The sequence below is a fragment of the Dipodomys merriami genome, unplaced genomic scaffold, assembly GCF_024711535.1.
Source record: "Dipodomys merriami isolate MVZ:Mamm:240054 unplaced genomic scaffold, mDipMer1.0.p SCAF_29, whole genome shotgun sequence".
Classification (NCBI taxonomy): domain Eukaryota; kingdom Metazoa; phylum Chordata; class Mammalia; order Rodentia; family Heteromyidae; genus Dipodomys; species Dipodomys merriami.
In genome coordinates this window covers 3,380,698-3,393,204 of record NW_027204381.1, presented here as the reverse complement: position 1 = coordinate 3,393,204, position 12,507 = coordinate 3,380,698, and positions in this window count along the sequence as shown.

Sequence of the window (12,507 nt, the reverse complement as noted above, 5' to 3'; positions counted from 1 at the left end):
AAAATATCAATTCATATAGATATGAAAAACCAAGAACAGATTGTTAATACTGTGAGAACTTTCTAGAAAAAAGCCTGATATAGCCAAACAACTAAAAAAGAAAACTTGCATGTTTCTAGAATTTATAGAACCTTTGCCTTCATTTCTCTGATTTCAGTAAGAAATAGTTGATAATTTATTTTTTTGATATGCCATTTTCAAATGAGGCAGGAGACTCTCAATCTATACCATTCATTAACTGTATTTTCTTCAGAGATGGGAACAGATTATGAAACTTTGGTATTGTAATTACATAAATTTGGAAGGTACTTAAAGTTGGTGTTTTCTGCTGATAAATGAATAGAAGTGAAAACACTATGCTTCTTCCATACCTTAGGGAATTTTATTCAGATACTACTATAGTGAAAAGAGTAATTTTTGCAATAAGAAGTTCTGGAGAAATTTCTATTTTGCTGAAAGTACACAGTAACATTTTCAGAAATGTAATCTCTCTTTCTTTCTCCTTTTGATATGTTGACCTTTGTCCAGATTTAAGCAGTAATACCAAAAGAAGTGTTCTTAGTATATTTTGAATATACTTTGATCTGAAAGTAAAGCGGTAGTATTCGAATAATGTAGTTTCTATCCTAAAGAGCCAATGTGTAATGAAGCCAGTATAGGATGGCAGGGATTAGAGAACTGGCATGTCAGACAAAACAGTGAGAAGGTAAAATGTGCAGTGGGCTTTCTTATTTCATTATACCACCAAAATCCAAGGATCATAGGAGTCTGCTTCATTTGGAATGCAGATCAGCTTAGCTTTGAACCATTCCTTTCATTTCTCTGGGCATTCTCCTGTTGCACATGTGCTCTTTCTTTATAAGCATTTTTATAATAATTTATAGTATAATCTGACTTTTACTCTTTCCTCTAGGAAACCTATTTTCAACTTCAAGAGGCAGGTTTCCAGTGAAAATTAGCCATAAATGTTTGACTGAGTTAGGCAGCAGTAGTGAACCATTCAGCAATCATATATCACATTGCAACTTCCTATCTAAACTTGTTTAGTTTTGGTTTTGGTTTGGAAGTTACCTTCAGTAAAAGCCCATTTCTTGACATTTTATCAGGGTAATTATTTGAACTCTACAAATTTTGTTTTTCTTCCTTAAGCCAATTATGTGGCCTTGACTAATGTGAAAGTGTGGGATTGTTTGTTTAGGGTACAAAACTAACTAAGCTCAGTTTCCTTGAAATATTCATTTCATTCAAAAATATCTGTATATATTTAAAATATACATAGACACACATACATATATTTGGAATCTACATACACATCTGTGTCTATGTAGATTTTAAATATGTACAGAAGCACAGAGAATGTCAATGCTTCACTCAGGGGGAAGCAGGTGGAGTAAGTGAATAGTGACTCAAGTGTTTGTCACACATCCAGTCACCATTTACATATCCAGAGTGGATACAGGCTTCACAGTGCTGTCTTTTACAAATGTCTTGTCAATGACTGGAAGTTAATTCAGTGACTATGTATGGCATAATTATTTCAGAATGTTATGGTACAAATCTCTGAAGGGTTATTTGATGACTCAAGTTTACCTATGATTTCAACAAATAATGCCCTCTTCCCATATGTCTGACACTGTGAAGTCACAGTTGCTCTGTGTTATACAGAGGAAATGTCCGGGGACTAGAGAACCAATTTCTATATGTGTGTTATAGAATTTCCTTATATTGTCAATGTACACTTATGTTTACGTATAACTTCAAAGTATCAGAAATAATAAAAATAATATCAAATATAAAAGTATCATATAGTATTCAAAATATTTTATGAAATATGTTTCTATTCCACATGTAACATATAAATGTTATTATTTTGAAAGGTTATAAGCGACTCTCAGTCTATTAAAGTCTTCACCTAGAAAAAGCAAGTTCTCCTCTGAAGTTCAATTACCTTCTCATATACATACATACTGCCTTATTTGGGTAGAATTATAGGAATAAACTGTCAAGATTTCTTGTTCAAGTTGAAGTAGCTGATATGCACTCCAGCCAAAGCATATTCATTAATTATGAAATCACACACTGGTATAAATTGTTTGCTATTTGTTGAATTGATCTCTGCTAGTTTCATTCAGCCCACTCTGTTCTAACCTACTGATACTCGCAATTATATGATTGCATCTTAGAAACATTATGTTGGGTGCAAACAAAACAACATATAAATGAAAGGTTATCTCCTATTTGATGGTATGATGGCATCTAATTAAACTGCACAACCAGGCACCAGACTATAGTGACAGAGGCAAATTGATGATTGTTAGGAGTTAAGGGTAGAAAGGGACATAAGGAATTTGAGGTGATCAAAGTGTTGTGTATTGGGACTATAGTGGGGACAATGAAATGGGAATTTATCACAACTTATTGAAATGTTCAAATAAAATACATGTATGTGCATTTCATGTTCATTAAAACATGTATTACATTTTGATAACATTTATTTCTACACTTGTTTATAACTAATCTTATTATAAAAATTAAACTGTTTGCTGCCCTTTGTGGAAATTTTACAAACCACAGAAGATAATGAAAGTACGAGAGGAATCACCTTACTTTCAGATTAAACAAAAAGACCATACAGTATCCCAAGTCTAGACACTGTTTTTTTTTGTTTTTTTGGGTTTTTTTGGGGTCCGGTCGTGGGCCTGAACTCTGGGCCTGGGAGCTGTCCCTCAGCTCTTCAGCTCAAGGCTAGCGCTCTACCACTTAAGCCACAGCACCACTTCCGGCTTTTTTTTTCTGCTTATATGGTGCTGAGGAATCGAACCCAGGGCCTCAGGCATGCAAGGCAAGCGCTCTACCATTGAGCCACCTTCCCAGCCCTCGACACTGTTTTTTCTCTTCTTTCGTCTTCACTATACTTTTCACTGCACTATCTCACACTCAATCTTAACTTCCTGGGATGAGAGGTTTTACCTGGTATCTCCTAATGATGTCCTGCATGTAATCTGCCTTGGGAAGACAATACTTTTCAAGTTTTATCTAAGTTTCCCTCCTTCATTAGAAAATTATAAACAATGAGATGTAATTTAAAGAATTCAATGTAAGCATATTTAGATTTACTCTCCTTTAACATGCCCTATCTGAGATGACCTGTTGAATCTCCTGACCATCAAATCTGTGACTACCCTTGAATTTCTTCTGCTAACCCTTGTTTTAGTTTTTGTCCTGGTATCATGTGTACTTGTGATTGAATTTGGTCTGTGCCCTGCTCCTTTAGCATCTCTCATTCTTTCATCCCCTCTCACCTTTAATTTGTTACAGATACAAAAATAAAACATAAACCCACCAGTCTTCTCCTGACCTCTATGTGGATGACTCCTCAGCTATGGGAGTAGAATTTGGGGAATGTCTGCTGAACTGTAAACCTAAATTTTTAATGCCTCCTGTTGCCTTCAGATATCTTTTTATCCATTTCTTTTTGGCCAGTCCTGGGGCTTGAACTCAGGGCCTAGGCACTGTCCCTGAGCTTCTTTTGCTCAAGGCTAGCACTCTACTACTTGAGCCACAGCACCACTTCTGGCCTTTTCTGTTTATGGGGTACTAAGGAATCAAACCCAGGGCTTCATGCATGCAAGGCAAGCACTCTACCAGTAAGCCACATTCTTAGCCCTCTTCTTATACTTAACTGCCATCACTGCCCTCCAGCTCTTGGCCAGGAAGCTTTTGGCAGTAAATTCAGATTTGCATTCTTAGTGCTTGACTTGAACCAATGATGCTATTGCAAGCATACTTCATTTTTATACCTTCAATTACTTTCTTAGCTTGAACTCTGGTTTTACCAGCTCTGGCTTTCTTCAGGGTAAGAAAGCACAGTTTCATACAGAAGTCTCTAACACTTCACTTCATCTGTCATTGTTCTTATCTCTAAATTTAAGATAATATAGCAGCAGGCTGCTCACCCTGCTTTCTGGATACTTCATAGCTAATTAAGATCAGGCCTGTTTTTACTGAGATACATTATTTGTAAATCCTGTTCTCCAATCACTTAGATTCTAATGAATAGTTAGGCAGAATTAATCATATTTTTTAATGGGGAAAAACCAAAATGGAACAACTGCTTCAAGATCAGGTCAAATTTTACTTCCAGAGAGCTGACCTTTAAGGCTAGGTTACTTGTTTTCTTCTTTCATAAGTCTTTATGGACAGAGTAACTTTTTTTTCAAATTTTTTATTGTGATTAAGTGGTTACATAATTTACCACATTTCCCAGTATTGTGGGATAGTGATGTTTAGTTAAAGTCACAAACACATTCTAACTTTCATGGAGCAAATTGTCTATCACGGTCTATAACATTTATGAGTTCTATGAGCTTTGCGATACAGTTATTTCTTCCACATTGGGTGATATGTACATTTCTTTTGTTTGGCATAGCATCAGCTGTTCCCTCTTTCCCACTTGTTCCCTTCCTCCCATCGCTGCCATTGATTGCTTAGTTCATTTTGGTCAATGTCCAATACAGCTGATGGGTCCCCCTGTTGTATGTTTTTCCCTGATTCCTCTAGTTCGGACAGAGTAACTTTTAAACAATGATAGACAACAGTTTTCCAGTGGTTGTGTAAGAAAGTAGAAGAAACCCACAGTGCATCTATTTGTTTATATTTGAGGTAAGAACTTTCATTAACAGTTAAGAAAATGAGCTTTTTAGTCTCTGCTAAAAGAAAAGAAGAAACACCCACAAAATGTTTTAAATCTTCTTTTGAAAGAAATTTTTGTTTGGTTCTGATACTATTTATAAATTTATGTGTGAAAAAATCTATAAGCGCAGAAGTGCTATAACAATGCCATCTATTATTGCCTTAATTAGAGCATATTCAATGGTTGGGTCTGAACTTGGATGGTAATAGATTTATTTAAACTTTGAAGTATCAACATAGGTTAAAATTAATACAGATAATTATGAGCCATGAGACATTATTCCAATCAGTAATTCAATCTACTCACTTTTAATTAGGTAGAACTTTCAACTTAGCAGGCTGGAAGCCAGAATTAACTTCTATAAACTTATAGATGTAGGTGAATACTAATGCATGTGATGTTTATTTAAATAGTTTTAAAATAGAAAAGGCAGAAATAAAGTATTCATATTTGGGGTAGAGGAAATGATACTACTATAGTGTTCTATTCTAGTATAGTACAACAGTATCCTTTGGACTCAGAGTAAAGTATAAAAATGTATCCTTAATAAATTATGTAAAAAAAACTGTGGCCGATTTATATTAATGAGAAGTAGATAGAGACATAGATAAGCAGACTCACAAATCTACAGGATAAATTTGAGAGAAGCAATGTTGACCAATTATCCTTGGAAAATAGGAAAGTAAGATGTTTCTCTTTTATTGTTATAAATTACTTGGCTGCTCATAATTTTATAATGTGAATTACAGTATATACTTTGTGATAAAACACTATATCAATAGTTTATTTATATGTGTGAAAATAAAACAATGGAAACTGCTGAAATTATTTTAAGGGGGAGAGTGGCCAGAGAGAGTAATAGAAAGGATGAGTTGTTTGGATGTATGGAAATGCCACCATGAACAAATACACCTTGTAAAACTAATGTATGTCCACCACAGTGAACAAATCATAGCTATGAGACCACTTTCAGAGTAACTCCTGGCTAATGAAAAATGAGTCACTGAGACAATTCTTTCATTCACTAATCATTTTTTGGTATAAGAATTAAAAATACAACTGGCAAGAAATAACCAACTAAAAATAAAATGTTCATCTCAACTATCTAAACTATATGATAGTTAATCATAAAAAAACACAAAGTGCAAACTATGGAGCCGGTGCCTTAGACTTCATAAACTGGCCTCCGTAGTCCTTTTCCTTCTCCTCTACAAATCCCCAACTGAAGCCTTTCTTCTAGGCATCCAAAGAACACAAAGGCACAGTAACAAAATATGTGATAGTTAGTATGTCTTGTTGTCTTTGCTCCTCTGTGGATTATGCCTTGATGTCTACCTAAGAAGGAACAGCTTATGCCAATCCTCAATTACAGACCCACAAGCCGCGGTCCTCAGGGACCTAATGTACCCCCACTGCAGCAATTGTTTCCAGATTGCTATTGATGCAATTTTTACTGCAACTATACTTTTGGAAGAAGGAATTGTATCTTTTAATTTGACATCCTGCTATTAAATTGAATAAGAAAATAGGAGATTAAATTTAAAATGTATAAATAGCCTTTTTTTTTGCTACTGGGGCTTGAACTCTGGGCCTGGGCGCTGTCCCTCAGCTCTTCAGCTCAAGGTGAGCGCTCTACCACTTGAGCCACAGCACCACTTCAGTTTTCTGGTGGTTTATTGGAGATAAGAGTTTCATGAACTTTCCTGCCTGGGCTAGCTTTGAACGGTGATCCACAGATCTCAGCCTCCTGAGTAGCTAGGATTACAGGCATGAGGCAGCATCGCCCAGCCATAAATAGCCTTTTTTTCCACTTAATTCTTTTACCAGTTTAATTACCCTTATTCCAACTTGGTTATTTTCTATCAGGTTTTTTTTTCACTTTTGAAAGATCTTCTGAATAAAAATGTAACCTAACAATGCGAAAATTCTATGGATAGACATCAATTAAAGATTTTTTTTTTAATTAGCTAGTCCTGGGGCCTGAACTCTGAGCCTGTGTGCTGTCCCTGAGCTTCTTTGGCTCAAGGCTACCTCTCTACAACTTGAGCTACAGCACCACTTCCAGCTTTTTCTGAGTAGTTTATTGGACAAAAGAGTCTCACAGACTTTTCTCCTTGGGTTGGCTCTAAACCATGATCCTGAGTAGCTAGGATTACATTGAGCCATTGGTGCCCAGCTAATAAAACATTTTTGTAAGTCATATAATCCATTTTTCTCTCTTTCTCTATGTATATGTATATTTATGTGTACATATTTACATATATATCCACTACATGGCCATTACATATGCATATAATGTATATATAATGGCAATGTATTGGATGTATATATGACATATGTATTGTGTATATGAGATATATATGCTCATATATATGTGTTATTGAAAGAGAATTATACAGGAAATTGACAAAATTCTTAGAGAAATATAGGCTAAAAGATAAGTTTAAAAGTCTTGACAAAATAAATTAGGAAGTTTTCTCATCACCACAGCAATAATTACAACTATATTTTGCATTTCTGAAAATATAACCAGTAAAACACAGTTAATTTAACTTGAAAAGAGTGCAAAATTGATATTTTTAGAGATGCAATTAGGTTTTAAAATTAAGTAATGAGATGAAGAGGAAATATGAGATATATCAAAAAAGCAATTGATTATTAGATAAAGTAAGGCATGTGAAATATGTTATTTCCTTATGTTAGTGTTATTTGCTTGTTTGAAATCTAAGATAGTTTATACACACGGTATAACTCCATAACTTGCTTTTGTTTTGACCTTCATAAAAGCTTGTCAATTATTTCCTAACTCCTAAAGTAACTTGTTAACATGTCTTGATCATGTAACTTAAAATACACGTGGTTTGCCTTGAAGAAATGCATACACACAAATATATTACAAACAAAAATGGGGCTATGTGACAGAACTGTGTCTTTGAATTCAGAAATATTCAAATTCTATTTTATTAAATTCTACTTATATTCTGCAACCATAAATGGAAAAGAGTAACATGATAATTCTTAGATTTCGATTCTTTCACTGAAGATTGTATTTCAATACAAAATGACATGAGAAAATAAAACATTGATGATTTGTTCTGTCTGCTTATTAATTTATCTAACATTTGCCACAACTCCTTTGATTTTTTCAAATTATAGATTATTTTTTCACGAATGTTCCAGAGCATAAAGATTGTGTGTGTGTGTGTGTGTGTGTGTGTGTGTGTGTGTGTGTGTGTGTGTGTATCCTCCTTCTAGTTCCCACATGTTCAGGCTTATTAATGGAAACCATGGCAGCAACATGTTCCTTATATTCTCAATGAGGTTCTCAGCATATTTTATGTAAGTAGCAATGGATTTCAGCTTAATATTTTAATCAATAGAATTTCTTTGATAACTCATTTTATCAAAAGGCAACACTCACCTTAATTATTGGTTCTAATTTACAGAAAATAATGAAATAATTTCAATGGTGGCTTTTAACTAGCCACACATAAACTTTTCAAACTGATCTAGGAAACAATTTCTGCCTAAACAGTAGTAAAATACCTTACTAGAATTACTAAAAATCTAGATACAAATACTCATTTGTTTCAATTATACTCTTTGGAAATTTGACATATGCATATGAATGATGCCCTCAATAGAACTAATTTTACTCTTTGGAATCAACTAGCTATTCACTGAGAGTTGTAATGCTCTGAAAAAGACAGAAGCAAATTATATAATCCAGTTGATAACCAATATATTCATTTACTAAAATCTTTATTCCTTTACATAATTCCATAGATTTTGTGTTTTAGCATTTAAACAAGTTTTGCTAGGCTTTTGTGGCCTGTTTGTGTTATGCCTTATATTTTTTCAAAGGCCTAAAACATTAATCAATTCATTTGATGTGAATCACTAAAACACAATATTCATCAGTTACATTTAAAAATGTTAAAGAATTTTACGTCTTTGTCTAGTGAAGATTTTTCCATAATGTGCTATAATAAGATGATTAATGGCTTTGGTGTCACTTCCTGTATGACCATCAAGTGACTTCACATCTCTGAATTTCACTTTCATAGTCCACCCAAACAAAAACGTTTTATAAAGACTAATACCTATCATGGTTGTGTTAAGAGCCTAGCATATATAGCATACTCAGCATCTCTCTTGTTCAGAATCAGCTTGGGGACTGTCTTATTTATGCACAAGTTAAACTAATTAAGGTGTCCACACTCTGGTACTAAGTTGGTCTGAATCTAATCTTTCTATTGCTGTGTATATCAGGAATAACTCATCCCTCTCAGCTCCATAGTACCCCTCACTGTCCTGCTTCATCAGCAGAGGGTGCTGTAAAGACACCGGAGGAGACAGGGCTCTTTATGGTTCAAGTTAAGCTCAATACCAGCAGGCCTCTTAAAGGGAGACTGGAATCTTCTAGTACACTACTTCTTGAAACACCAGAGAGTGAATTTCCAGTGAGGTCTACCATGCAGCACTTTCTTAAATGCCTGCACCATCTAGTGGGCCACACCTGACTTCTTCCCACCAATGCCTGGATGTTTGCTGTTGGAGGGCTCTTCCAGATGGATCACGCTTCTGGGTGCTCTGATTCATCTCTACTGACTATTCTTTGTATTTTCTAGTCTCATATACTTTAGAATGTTAAGTCCTGTTTATCCTCTGAAGTAGGTAGTTTCCTTTAATTGATAATAGTTTATATCAATTCTTTCCTACTCATGCTTTAGTTGATACCCTGAGCAGAAGAGTGAGTAGGTTACAAAATTTTTCAGTAAATGTTATTATATATAATCTTAACCTCTTATATTCAATGTGGTTAGATGGAATATGCTCCAGTACTTTCTAGAATTATGCTTTTTGGGGGTGTCCTATGCAAGCCAATCTCTGATCTGGGTGTAGGTTGCTTTGTTGTATTGCAAGGGAGTAAGGAGAAGTTGAAAAACATGAAAAATGATAGGAATGAGATTTTATAAAGCAGGTACATATATGATTATGCTTGAGAAGCAACCAATTTATTGGTATTCATGGCTCCCTCAAACAGTGATAGTTGTAATTATACCTGCAAGATTATAAGCTGCTGATAAAAAGGATGCCTAATTTCATTAAGACAGAAGTCACAGAAACATGTATTTGAAGGGTATTTTAAGGACATTGAAAGAGCTGTTGATAAAGTTGGGGACACACTAAATTTGAAATATTCATTATGAAGTTTTCTAGATAGGGCCAGCCATGTATACCCTGAGCCTTGGAGAGGGATGAAGATACATAAAGTTGTGCTGGTATCTTCCGTGTCCAGAGAATGACTAGAATCTTCACAGACTATAAAATCACCAAGAGAAAGCCATATAAAAGAGAAGTGGTGTTTAAACTTGGAAAATATATATGCCTAGGGACTTAGAAGAGGAAGTGGAGTTAGAGATTGAAGTGAGATTATCAGTCTTGGAACAGGAGAGAAGGACAGTGTGCTGTTAGTGGAGCTGAGGGAGGAGAAGGGTTTATGTTGAGATTTGAGACCTGCTGTTTCATTTGGTGACATTTGAAAACATAGTTTTAGCACATGTGGAGGTGAAAACCATATTGCAAGGGATTAGGTTTTTATTGGGTAATGAAGACTCAAAAGCTGGAAGAAGAGCTGATCTTACAAGAATCTGGAGCATAAAAAGTAAGAGCAGCTAGAGAAAAACTTTTCTCTAGCTAGTTTCTAACACCAATGGAAGATGTTTCTAAGATAGAAACAAGCTGGATATGTCCAGGAAAAGATAGATATATGATAGTAAATATTTTGTTATGAAAAAGTACCAATGCAAGGGTTTAAGTAAGGGCTGAAATATGGGTCCAGAATAGAACATTTGTGAAGAGAGAAATAAATTCTGCCCCAAGCATTTTTCTGAATCAAGAAGGAAGGTTATATCCATCCTGGCAAGTTTATTTTTAATGATTTATTTGTTTGGAGAACATTCTCTGTGTTCCTCTTATGTTCTTCCAATATTGAACAAGAGTAAGAAAGAGCATCCATGTTTGAACATGCACATCAGTGTGCACAGAAAAGAGAGAGAGATGATGAGGAGACACAGAGAAAGAGAGTGAGTGAAAGAGAAAAACAGAGAGAGAGAGAGAGAAGAAAAGAGGGAGAGAAATAATGACAGAGTGAATGATAGAGATAGAGACAGAGGACCAGAATGTTCTAAGAATATAAACCTAATCAACTATGTCCATAAGATCCAACCATACTATGTTGCTCAGGTAGATGACACCTGGAAACACCTTAAAATTAGATGCATTCCTTGAAATTCCACAACAGAGCGTTCTTTAGAAAATGGAATTCCAACAATGGTTCTATCAGAAACTCTTTAGCAAAAAGCCTTGTGACTGCTAAGGATGTCTTCAACGTGCTTGAAAGTGCAACCTCAGTAGTGTATCAGTACACTCAGTACAGTCTTTCCTTGGTCATCAAAGCTTTGGCACCAAAAATTCCTCCCAACCATTCTAAACAAGTTATATGTCTGCTGTAGAGCTTGGTATGCCTTTACGATTATGACTAGCAGTATGCCTTTACACTAATCAGGGAAACATTCCTGACTGCAATGAGAGATTCAAACATTTCTTGAACTCTCCTTCAATTAAAGAGCATGACATTATTAGTAATTGATGGCAGAGTACAATACTACATTGTATACTATAACAATCTTTGGATTTCCTGGAGACTGCCTTCTTACCTAGTAAATGCTATGTTTTAACTAAAGAATAGATTAACTAGAGAAAATTATGTTCCCCTAAAGTTTTATCCTAGACCAGAGGATATGTGTTTATGTGGATGTACAATATTTATTCTACCAAAAGTAGTGTAAGTTTCTTTTGGTCATTATGTTTCCTTCTCAGTGGACCTCCTTAGTGGAGGCAATAAAAGCCTGGCCTGTCCAGCCAGAGGAAGACGATGGGCTACCTGCCAAAGAGAACCCCAGTGCTTATTCCATCGCTGTTATTTCAGGGAATCACTCATTTTGAAGGCATTCTGTTACACACCACTGTCTGCTTGAATCTTCCTTTCCACGTGGAGCAGTTGGGTGAAGTTTCTCAGATAAGGGACTTGGAGGTAAGCCAACAACAGACACTCCCAGTCAGCCTCAAGTGCTCACAAGACACTGAAGGGACACACCAAGTGGGCAAGGGGGACCAAGCCCTCTCTAGGTGTGAGGTTGGTCATGTAGATGGTGGTCATCTGATTCTAGAGGTTCTGGTTTTTCTTCCTGTCCCCTCCTGCCCTGGGCACCATTATTTGTACAAGTTTTGATAATTTGTTACTTTTGTCATGGTGTTTTGAGTTCTTCATTGTAATAATCTTACATTAGTGAGTCTTCATTAGCTTATTTTTAAAGTGTCTAGAGTCTTTAATTTTGGACTTTCACCAAAAGCTTGTTTTACAGTTCCTTTTCTTGATCTGGAATTGCATTTTTAAAAACCTGCCAAAATCTTAGTGGAATTTAAAATTCTAATTTAAAGGATCTGGAACTGGCTTAGGACTGGGTTTGAGTATATGTTACACAAATCCAACCATGACTCAACTATAAAAAGAAATGTAGAGGTACACAGTCCAAAGTTGGTGCTTTGGGATAGCATATCCTTTTTCAGACTCCCTTTCTCTCTATTCTCCCTCTGCTAGGCTTAGTGTGTAAATTTGTTCACATCATTGCCTATGGCAAGAAATTGGAATACTGACTTCGTGTCTTACCATCAACACTCAGGAGAAAACTGAAGAGACCAAAATGAAAAAGGAATAGTCCTATGTTAGGAAAATTACAGTTCTCTAG